The sequence below is a fragment of the Ambystoma mexicanum genome, chromosome 12, assembly GCF_040938575.1.
Source record: "Ambystoma mexicanum isolate Mex_15411 chromosome 12, UKY_AmexF1_1, whole genome shotgun sequence".
NCBI lineage: Eukaryota > Metazoa > Chordata > Amphibia > Caudata > Ambystomatidae > Ambystoma > Ambystoma mexicanum.
Genome location: NC_090936.1, coordinates 466,483,052 through 466,493,278, shown reverse-complemented (window position 1 = coordinate 466,493,278; position 10,227 = coordinate 466,483,052). Strand labels below are relative to the sequence as shown.

General features: G+C 46.2%; 1 protein-coding gene across 5 annotated transcripts in view; it reads right to left on the bottom strand.

Moving 5' to 3' along the window:
- Positions 1–10,227, bottom strand: part of HIPK2 (homeodomain interacting protein kinase 2) — a 668,258-nt gene that overhangs the window by 28,114 nt on the left and 629,917 nt on the right. The window lies entirely within an intron of this gene.

The window sequence follows — 10,227 nt, the reverse complement described above, 5'->3', positions numbered from 1 at the left end:
CTGTTAAAATAAATAATGAAAAGCTTAGACAATGAAACAAATCTTTTCTTCATCCAATGATTGGCATGAGACATAACATGCAGATTAGCTGTCAAATCCCACCCTTACATTTTTTTTTAAAAAAAGACATCCACTACGACCAGTTCTTGTAGAGCATGCAGGCAGCGTCTCTGAACATACATTCTTAGTGATCTGAGGATAATCTATATTTTTTATATCACACACAATTGATCCACTTGAAAAGTAATACCATAGAATATTTGTCTTCACTACCAAACGGTATGCCACACTGGCACCTTACACTCCCCTGCTTCCCGTGTGCTTGCCGCTCTTATTGTGGCAGATTGCGGTTATGCCTTCTATGGTGACCCATGGCTCTCCCAAATCTTCTGTGACCAGCTCTTAAGGTTTTGGCCATTCTATGGGTGCAGGCAGAGGGTTTCTCCTTGGTGTTGATATCTTGAAACTCTTCATTGCTAAAGCTGGTGCTCCAGTCCTGCTACTTCCTCCTCTTCTACCATCCCCGCCTGCTCGCCGACTCCTTCTCGGCGGCTTCTTTTCATTGTGGCTGGCACAGTTTCTTTCCCCTTTGCAGTTTTCTTCTCGGCTGTCTCTTTGCTTACCCAGCTCCCTCCCTCTGCAGTCTTTACTTGCTACCTTAAGGAGTGTGTGTGTGTGCTCTTCTTGGATTTCTCTTGTTTAGACAGTCTATAATCCACCTGCTGCCGACCTTTGCTGCCTCATCCACTCGCCTCCTCTTACAGTTTCTTTCACCCTTTGCTGCCCCCGTTTATCCTGAATCCTGTATTGTATGATATGATAGGTTATTTATAACGTGCTCAATACCCAGAGGTTTCTAAGCGTGGACCCAGGGATCGAACCTGTGTTGCTCGCTGTCGTCTTGCTTCCAAGGCGAGCACGTTGCCCCTGAGCTATCCTCCCGAGTCTACTCCCTTCTCCATTGTCAATTGGCTGACGAGACCTTGCAACCCCTTTGCCAAAATCTGTTGGTGGAGACCTCCCTGAGTGGGCACCATCCCACTGAAAAGGTTATTTGGACTTGCTCATTCTCAGTAGAAAGGCTTTTACTACATTGGCATCTCTTTCCCCCTCGGTTCATGTTCTGGAGCTTGTTGGCTTATTCAGAGTCTTTCGCGACACTCTTTTGTGTAGAATTGTTCATCCATGCTGCTCCCTAGATCCCACAATTTACAGCCTTTTCTTTCTGCTGCCTTTTGTTTTCGGCAGTCTGTGTGACGCTTGCTGTTTCCTTTCCATACCTGCTATCTCGTTGCTGTTATACCCCCTTTGTCCCCTTGTTTCATTTGCTGTTGCCTGCTTGACTTGTGTTACTCTTTTCTCACTTGCAATTTGATGTTCTACTGCCTTCTGCTTTTCAGCAGAAAGCCCCTTGCTGTTTCCATTTCTGCTGCCTTAGATCCTGCGTCCTCTTCCCACTTGCACTTTCTCCCTGTGATGCCCTGTGCCCGATGCACTCCCTTGCCCATCAGCTGGTACACCTGGTTTCCCATGTGTGGTTTGCTTTTTTGCTACCGCTTGGCTTGTGCACCCTTTTTACCTTTGGCTATTAGCTGGCTCTTATGTGCCACATATAAGCGAAAATGTCTGCACTGAAGTACAGGTAGGAAGGGGATGGGATGTGAGGAGGGACATACAGCTTGTGAATTTTGTTTGGCTATTTACCCCCCAGTGACTGCCATGGTCATGCTAATCCCAATGGCGATTTCCACTCACTGCCTCACTCTGCCAGCCTGAAACACATCCACCTGTCCACCAATCAGTATCCACATACTTTGTGCTGTGTTAGGCCGGCCCGTTCTGATTTCCAGTCTTCTTGGAGTTAATGGCTTAATTTCAGCTGTTAACTTTCTCCTGGTGAAACAAAAATGACTTCAGTAAGTGCACCTTCAGCGATTTGATTTGTAAACCATAGCTGTATCCTCATATCCGTTGCTTGCACGGATTCCTGTTAAAAACAAGCATTGGTAAAGCCAACCGCTTTGGCAAGGGTATAGGTATTTGGCATTTTCCAGAGCACATACCTAGGACTTTATATTTTATAGCCAGGTATTACAATTATGTCACTGCCTGGCAAATACCGATCCCATGCCTACACAAAATCCAACACTGTTGGCTTTGCCGACACTTGTTTCCCGTGCTGTTTAGATTTCCTGTTGCCTGTAGGATTGAATGTGTTCGTGTTTTCCCCTTAAAGTATCTTGGCAGCCTCATAGTGCTTCATCCTTTTGATTTCTGCTTCATCTTTTTGATTTCTTCTATATCATTGTTTTTGAAACCACATCCCCTTTGCAATTTCTTTCCAGGTATGCTGCTTCTTGGTTGGCGCAGCTTCTTTTTCATCTGTTTCTTTTACAGCTGCTTGTTGGCTGATGTAGCCTCTTTCTTTTAACTGTTTCCATTCCCACTGCCCTCCTGGCATTTTTGTCCTTTTAGCTAAAATAGGAGGTTGCTTTGAATCTGCCTTGGCTTGTGTTCCTCTATCCGCAAAGCTATTTCCCTTGCACATTTCTTTATTACAGCTGCCTTTCGCGCTAGCCTCCCATTGCTCTACTTTTAAATCCTCTGAGGCCTTCTTCAATCCCCCCTTCAGCAATTGGTTTCATGATATGATGCCCTTACTTGATTTGGGGTTGTGGACCCACAAAAAAGTAAACTCAAGTTGTTTCAGGCTATCCAAAAAGAAAATGGTTAGACATGATAATGTTCAATGGGGATGTATTGCACATTTTTTGGATGTGCTAAAAACCAGACTGGATTTTACAATTCGGTGGGTCGACAAACCCAACTGTAGTGCCTGGTTCTTTAGGTTTTGGTACAGATGAGCAAATGTGTGGATGGGAACTTGCCACGGAAATCCATACGGAATAACACATGGTACCAATCGCTCTGAAACCGGATTTTCAATGATAGTGGTACTGACTATAACAGCAGAATAATTATAAATGCTATATGGGAAACATTACTAACCGTAATCGTATTTCTGGTGCTTGTATCTGCATAGATTCACATGCTCTACATAGTCCGACATCTAGTGGAAGTTGCAGAGTATTACAATATTTGCTTTTGAAACTCGAAAACGGACGTCGACAGGGTGTGTTAGTAATACTATCCCTAGTGTGACGTGCACTGTACCCATGGTCCTTCACGGGTCAAGGTCCATCAGATTGTTTGTTTCTGACATGAGGTTGAACGAAGTGTAGCGCAAGTACATATATGATAAAGCAGAGACAGTGATAACCAAGAAAACATCTATGCGCCTTCTACTCCAGAAGGGGTGGAAGTGTGGGCACATGTGAATCTAAGCAGATACAAGCACCAGAAATACGATTACAGTGAGTAATGTATCCCTTCTGGAGCTAGTGAATCTGCTTAGATCATATGCTCTGAATAGATTAGCGAGCAGTATCTGGGAAGGAGGTGGGAAGTTAGAAGGTACAGCAGAAAAAAGATGTTTTAGAACCGCTTGTCCCACCTGTGACTCTGCTTTAGAGTGTGTGTCAATGCAATAATACTGTGTGAATGTATGGATGCAATTCCATGTAGCAGCTTTGCAGATGGCGTCTAGAGGGACGTTTGCAATGAAAGCTAAGGTAGCTCTTGTACCTCTGGTAGAGTCTGCCTTGGGGGTGCATGCACTTGACTATCCATCTGCAGGTGGAGTTCTTTGATATGTGATCGCCCTCCCTACCAGGCACTATGGAAACAAAGAGTTGGTCTGTTTTCCTTAGAGGTTTGGTTTTGTTCACATTGTACAAGACCGTCCCCCGTACATCAAGTGTATGGAGGCTTCTTTCTGATGAGTTTGATGGATTTTGAAAGAAGGTAGGTAGTTCTATGGATCGATTAACATGGAACTTTGAAATGAACTTATGTGAGAACCTGGGATGTGTTCTGAGGACAACCTTGTCCTTGTGTATAATGAAAAAGGGGTATTTTACGGACAAAGCCTGTAGCTCACTGACTCGTTTTACAGAGGTGATAGCTACTAGGAATGTAGTCTTGTAAGTAAGATGTTTTAGGCTGGTTTTGTGCATAGGCTCAAAGGGTGGACCCATGGGCTTGGAGAGCACAACATTGAGATCCCAACCCAAAGGAGGGTTGGAAATTGGGAGCTATAGCCTCTTTACCTCTTCCATAAATGCCTTAATAACAGGGACTTTACACCAGGACACTTTGTTCTGTGAAGTGGTGTAAGCTGACAGGGCCGCCAGAAGCACTTTTATGGAATTAAATACTAGGCTGGAGTCTAGAAGGTAAAGCATGTAGTGTAGAATGTTAGCTGGAGAACATTCCATTGGGTTTAGTAATTGTGATGTGCACCATATCACAAATCTCTTCCACTTATTCAAATAGCTGTGCTTGGTCTTGAGTTTTCGTGCCTCTTTAAAGCTATCCATACACCTTTGTGGAAGATTTAAGTGGCCAAACTCTATGACTTCAGGAGCCAAGCTGCCAAGTTCATAGACTGTGGACGCGGGTGGAGGGATGGCCCTTTGTGTTGTATCAGCATGTTGTATGGGCACGGAAGCTTGTGGAAACCAAGGCTGTGTCGCCCACATAGGAGCAACCAGGATCAGAGTTACTTGTTCCTGGTACATCCTGTGCACTATCTTGCTGAGGAGTGGTGCCGAGGGAAAAGCGTAAGCACATTTTCCTGACCGGTTCCTCCACATGGCGTTCCCCTTGGACCCTGGTTGGGGAAACCTAGACGCAAAGTCTGGGCCATGTGCGTTTAGGTTTGTGGCGAACAAGTCTAGTGGGGGGGACCCCATTGTGAGAATATTCTGTCTAGGATATCTCTGTCTAGTTGCCGCTCATGTTCTTCTGGTAGGGAGTGTCTGCCAGAGAATTGAGTTCCCCTGGAACATGTTGAGATGTTAGGAGCATGTTCCGCTTGAGTTCTCACTTACATATTTTTTGGGATAGCTTGGACAGACTTTGAGAGTGTGTGCCTCCTTGCTTGTTCAGATAGAACATGGCAGTTGTTGTGGCTGTGAGGACCTGCACTGTTTGACCGTTGAGACGTTGCTGAAAGGCCTGAAGAGCCTTGAGGATTGCCAAGAGTTCTAGGAAGTTGATATGTCTTTGGGCAGTAGCATCTGTCCATGGTCGTGGGCTGTGTGGTGGCGAGTGAGGCGTCTGTAGTTAGGATCGCTTGTGCTGGTGGAGCGCAAAAAGGTTTTGCTTTTAACAGGTTGTCCTTGGACCACCAGCAAAGAGCCTGAACCAGGGTTAGCGAAACAACCACTAGATCGTCCCACTGTCCGCTTGCCTGAGACCACTGTTTCGCTAACCATTCCTGCATTGGTCGCATGCGCAGGCGTGCGTGTGGAACCAAGTGAATGCATGAGGTCATCATCCCGAGCAAGCGCATTGCTTTGCGTACAGTTATCTAGCGACCGACTTTGTAGTGAGGTACTTGCAACAGCATATTTTGTACTCTCTCGTTTCAGGGGAAAGTCAGCTCCTTTTTTGTGTTTAGGATAGCCTCTAGAAATTGTTTTATTTGGCTGGGGACTAGACTTGATTTCTTCTCATTGATGGAGAAACACAGATTGAAGAGAAGGTTTATTGTGTTTTGCGTATTTGATTTGCAAATTTGAGGAGATTCCCCGGTGATTATCCAGTCGTCCAGATAAAGCACACTGGGATGGACTTTCTGCGCAGGTGTGTTGCCACTACTGCGAGAACCTTTGTGAATACTCTTGTTGCCGAGGCGATGCCGAATGGGAGTACTTTGAAATGGTAGTGTACTCCCGCCATCTTGAAACGCATTTATTGTCTGTGCGCAGGGTACATTGAAATATGCAACATTGAAATATGAAAGTATGCATCTTTCATATCCAATGTTGCCATGTAGTCTCCCTGTTTTAGGAGAGGAATCACCTATTGGAGCAAGGTCATACGAAACTTTTGGGGTTTGACATATTTGTTTGCAGGGCACAGATCTAGTACTGGGCTCATGGTAAGGTCTTTCTTTGGCACAAGGAAGTATGTTGAATGAATACCCTTGTTTACCTCGTTTGCCGGGACGATATCTATGGCGTCCTTTTCCAGCAGCCCCTTTATTTCCTCCAGCAGTATGCTTTGTTCTTCTGCTGTCATTTTCTTCTGTCTTGGCGGGCGGTATGGTGGTTTTTGTAGCAACTTGATACATTACCCGCCAGCCACAGTGGACAAAACCCACTTGTCAGACGTTATACCCTCCCATGCGTGGGTAAAGTGTGAAATTCGGCCTCCTACTGGAGTAGTATTGGAGGGGATCTGAAACGGTGCGTCATTGTTAGGGAGGGGTTGAGCCTCTCCCAGGTGAGGTTCTGCCCCTTCCTCTGCCCCTTGTACTTCCTCTTTGAAAATTGGACGAGGAACCTTGGCCTTGAGACTGGCCCCAAGACGAGGACTGTCCACCCTGAGTGTAGCCTGAGGAACGTTGAGCACCCGAAATCTCTTAGAGTTTGGGGAGCCCCATTGGGAATATGGTTTGTTTGTCAACTGTCAAGGGGATTTAAGAGTGTTGTATTACTACTTGGCGCTCATAAGGGCATCTTCTATGGCCTTCCCGAAGAACACATTTGTCTCCACTGGCATGTTTAAGAAGGTTGCCTGTGTTTCTAGCTTAAACACCGACTGTCTGAGCCAGGCGTGGCGCTTGATGAGCGTTCCCTCTGCTATGATGCGTCCTGCATTATCTGCTGCATCAAGGTTATTCTTTAGGATGCAGTTTGAGATCTGCTTGCCTTCTGAGATGGTCTTCAGTAATTGAGCCTTTAGTGGTTCTGGGACGGCTTCAATTTGGTGTTCCAGGTCATCCCATTTGTAGCCGCCGTAACTAGCTAACAGTGTATTGTTGTTAGTGATTCTCGTCTGGTATTCTGCAGAGTAGGCAACCTTTCTCCCGAAAGTATGACAATGCATTACTTACCGTAAAAGCATTTCTGATGGTTGTATCTGCTTAGATTCACATGCTGTGCATAGGTCTGACATCCAGTGCTCACTGCGGAGTATTGCATTTTGTTTTTCGTAGTCGAAAAGGGGACGTCGACAAGGCGTGTCTGTAACACTATCCCTATAGTGACGTGCATTGTACCCATAATCCCTCACGCGTCGAGGTCCCTCTGTTTGTATTTTTCTGCCCTGAGGGAGCCTTCTAGACGTGAGTGAGTACAGAAAAGAGAGATATAGAAAAGGATGTCTATGTTCCTTCCATCCGAGCGGGGAGGAAGGGTGGGCGCATGTGAATCTAAGCAGATACAACCATCAGAAATGCTTTTACGGTAAGTAATGCATTGTCTTCTGATGTTTGTTAATCTGCTTAGAATCACATGCTGTGCATAGACTAGCGAGCAGTACCCGGAGTTGGAGGTGGGTTGTGAGAAGGAACAGTAGAGAAAAGATGTCTTAATACTGCTTGTCCCACCTGGGAATCAGATCTAGAGTGGGCATCTAGACAGTAGTGTTTTGTAAAGGTGTGTACAGAACTCCAGGTTGCCGCTTTGCAGATGGACTCAAGGGGAACATTTGCAATGAATGCTATGGATGCCCCAGTGCCTCGAGTAGAGTGTGCTCTTGGCTTGAAGGGTAGTTCTCTCTTAGCAAGAGTGTAACAGAGAGTGATGCATTGTACAATCCATCTAGATATAGTGGATTTTGAAACTGCATCTCCTTCTCTTCCTGCTGCCACCGAGACAAAGAACTGATTAGTCTTTCTCAGTGGACTAGTTCTTTCCATGTAAAACATGACAGCTCTGCGCACATCAAGTGTATGCAGGCTTTTTTCTCCTAGATTTGAAGGATTTTGAAAGAACGTTGGTAGTTCTATAGACTGGTTGACATGGAATTTGGAGATGAATTTCAGTGCGAACCTTGGGTGTGTGCGTAGAACCACTTTATCCTTGTGAACTCTTACAAAGGGGTCTATAACCGAAAGGGCCTGTAGTTCACTTACTCTCCTAATCGAGGTAATAGCTATTAGGAAAGCAGTCTTAAGAGTGAGATCTTTAAGAGTTGCCTTGTGCATGGGTTCAAAGGGTGACCCCATGAGCCTGGTGAGTACCACATTTAGATCCCAGCCGGGAGCTGGGTTTGCTATTGGAGGGTGTATTCTCTTTACCCCTTTCATGAAGGCTTTGATTACTGGGATCTTCCACCACGATACTTTGAGTTGTGAAGTGGTGTAAGCAGAAAGCGCTGCCAGGTGTACTTTAATAGAAATGAATACTAGACCCGAGTCCAGTAAATGGGTCAGGTACAGAATAATTTGTGTGGAAGAGCAGTCAACGGGGTTGATACTCTTCCCTCTACACCAGATGACAAATCTTTTCCATTTGCTAGAATAGCAGTGACGAGTGTTAGGCTTTCTGTCCTCTCTGAGGATGTCCATGCACCTCTGTGGAAGTTGTAAATGTCCAAATTCTATGACCTCAGGAGCCAGGCTGCTAAGTTCATGGTCTGAGGACATGGGTGCAGTGTCCTGCCCCTGTCTTGTGACAGCATGTTGTACGGGCAGGGCAGTTTCACTGGAGGAGATAGAGACATCTCCAACAAGTGAGCGAACCATGGCTGTCGGGCCCACATAGGGGCCACCAGTATCATGGTAACTTGTTCCTGATGCATCTTGCGCACTATCTTGTTGAGAAGGGGAGTCGGGGAAAAGCGTAAACAAATTTCCCTGACCATGGAATCGATAGACCGTTCCCCTTGGACTGGTTCTGGGGGTACCTGGAGGCGTAATCTTGGCATTGAGAGTTTTCCAGAGTTTCGAACAGGTCTATTTCTGGGAAACCCCACTGTGTGAAGACGTAGAAGATGATGTCTTCTTGTAACCGCCATTCGTACTCTACGGGCAGGGGGAAGTCTCTGCTGAGTTCGTCTGCTAGCAGATTGAGTTCCCCTGGTACATGTTGTGATAGTAGGAACATGTTGTGTTTGAGAGCCCACTTCCAGATGTTCTGGGACAGCTTGGACAGTCCTGGAGAGTGAGTGCCCCCTTGCTTGTTGAGGTAGTACATGGCTGTGGTGCTGTCTGTGAGGACCATCACTGTCTTTCCTTGTAGGTGTTCCTGAAAGGCTTTCAGTGCTTTGAACACCGCTAGTAGTTCCAGCAGGTTTATATGCTTGGATGCTAAGCTCGGAGTCCACGCTCTGTGAGCAGTGTGATGGGATAGGTAAGCTACCCATCCTGTAAGGGATGCGTCTGTGGTTAGAGTGGCTTCCACTGCGGGTGTGGCAAAAGTTTTCCCTAATAACAGGTTTTCTTTTGTCCACCACCGTAGCGAGAGAACCAAGGCCTGCAAGACCACCACTAGATCGTCCCATTGTCCGCTGGCCTGACACCACTGGCTGTTGAGCCACTCTTGCAATGGGCGCATGTGCAGGCATGCGTGAGGTACCAAATAAATACATGACGCCATCATTCCTAGCAAGCGCATTGCTTTGCGTACCGTCACCTCTCGACCTGCCACATAATGGGGGATCTGAAACAGCATGTTTTGGACCCTCTCGTTGGAGGGGAAGACGAGGCCGTCCTTTGTTCGAATTAGAGCCCCTAGGAATTGTTTGATTTGGCTGGGGTCTAAGCTGGACTTCTTTTCGTTGATGGAGAAGCCCAGTTGGAACAAAAGGTCTACAGTCTTTTGGGTATTGGAGAAGCATGTTTCGTAAGAATCCCCTGTTATGAGCCAGTCGTCGAGGTAAGGGTATACCTGGATGGATAACCTGCGCAGGTCTGCCGCTGCCACTGCCAGTACCTTCGTGAATACCCTTGGTGCAGATGCTATCCCGAAGAGTAGTACTCTGAACTGGTAGTGTTTGTTCTCTATCTTGAACCTGAGGTATTTTCTGTGCGCTGGCAACATTAAAATATGAAAGTATGCATCTTTCATGTCCAGTGTTGTCATGTAATCCCCCTGTGATAACAGTGGGCTTACTTCCTGCAAGGTCACCATACGAAACTTTTGGGGTTTGACAAACTTGTTCGCTGGGCGCAGATCTAATACAGGGCGCATGGTTAAGTCCTTTTTGGGTACAAGGAAGTACACTGAATAAATACCTTCTGTTACCTGAGATAGGGGGACAGCCTCTATAGCTTCTTTTTTCAGTAGCTCTTCTACTTCTTGTAGAAGAATGGTGAGGTGTTCCGGTGTCATGCGTCGGTTCCGTGGGGGTCTGTACTTCGGGGAACCGTTG